Genomic DNA, 1,537 nt, shown 5'->3' on the forward strand with positions numbered 1-1,537 from the left:
TATGTATGTATATACATATTAAACTCTAAAATACTTGGTTTTTATTTACTGACTTTCTCTTGTGTTTCCTGGCTCCAACATGGCAAATTATACCATCCTCTTAAGTAGAAGTTAAAGTCAGCTAAATTAGATGTTATAAAATCTATGATGAAAATCATTTTCTTTCTATACAAGTGCTCTTTATCATTTAATACAAAAGCTGCTTCTTATATTCCTGTAGGAAGAGGAACAATCTTTCCTATCCCTTCTGATTTTCTCCTAGTTCACAAGAGTCATTGTTTATACCCACATTGTCCAAAGTCTTACAGTATCCCAGCCTTCTTCTACCCATTGTTTCTTCTTTAAACCAACACAAGCAAACAAAGGGAATACTCTGTATCCTTATGAGACAGAATGTAATTAGACTAGGCTAATTGTTTCCAATATTATTTCCTGTCATTATTTCATTCAGACACCATCAAAGGCAACCTCAGCAATTGGTTTGCATTCCCATTGGAACCTCTAAAGCTGCAAATATAACTGTTTTCGTACAGTGTGCACCCACAATTTTTGGCCTTTTTATGAATTCATTTCCCATATACAATACCTTAAAGTTAAAAAAATACTAAATCTAATGCCATCCTATACCTTATAGCTTTTGAAGTGAAAAATGTAAACATTTTTTATGTGGACATAATTTCATTTAAAAAAATCTAGAAAGAAAAATGTTTCATTTTATTAGGAAAGTCAATAGAGAGTGAGATTATTTTACCAACATTAGAATGGGAACAAGGACATTTGAGGAAAGAAAACAGTATGTGTATGTTCTATGCCATATGTTCATCATGCCAGTTAACCAAAAATTAACTCCACCAGTGAAGGTATTGGGCAATTCCACATAGGTGTTGTATCACATTTACATGAGTTTGTCCGGTAATGTCCTTGTCTTTAAGATAAGGGGGGAAAAAACTTTGATAGAAAGTGTGACTATAAACTGAGTTGTATTTATATTTATTGATATGATAGTTTGAGTTCTACCCTCCCCCAATGTAATGATTTTAGAGTAAGAACTGTGAATTTATACATTTCCATATTTGGAATCATAGAGTATAATGCTGGCTTTCAGAAATGATCTCAGAATGCTTATTTTACAGATAAGGAAAATGAAATTCTAATAGACTATTTTGCTCCCTTGGGGCCACATAATTACTGAGTGTCAAATGGGCATCACGACCCTGGCTGTCTGACTCCCAGTTCTATTTCTTTTCTTAAACCTCCCATGTCACAGGCTTTGACAATCTAGTTGCTTCAGTAATGGCATGCAAAGAGGAGTTTGTGAAGATATTTCATCTAATTTGGGAAAACTCAAAAGATTTTAGCTTACTTAATCATTGTTGGAAATCAAACCCAAAGGTAATGTAGAGGAAGGACTTAGTAAATTCCTCTAATCTGACTGACTTGAGTAAGTTTCTCACAAGCTCTATGCTTTTAGGTATGTATTTATTTGTATAATTGGATGCGAAAAATCATTGTGATGGATTAAAGCAATATTAAGTAT

At 33.1% G+C, this 1,537-nt stretch overlaps 1 protein-coding gene across 1 annotated transcript in view; it reads left to right on the top strand.

Annotated features, from left to right (window-relative positions):
• Nucleotides 1-1,537, top strand: part of ZDHHC2 (zinc finger, DHHC-type containing 2) — a 78,134-nt gene that overhangs the window by 63,589 nt on the left and 13,008 nt on the right. The window lies entirely within an intron of this gene.

This window comes from Propithecus coquereli, unplaced genomic scaffold (assembly GCF_000956105.1).
Source record: "Propithecus coquereli isolate 6110/MARCELLA unplaced genomic scaffold, Pcoq_1.0 Scaffold79, whole genome shotgun sequence".
NCBI lineage: Eukaryota > Metazoa > Chordata > Mammalia > Primates > Indriidae > Propithecus > Propithecus coquereli.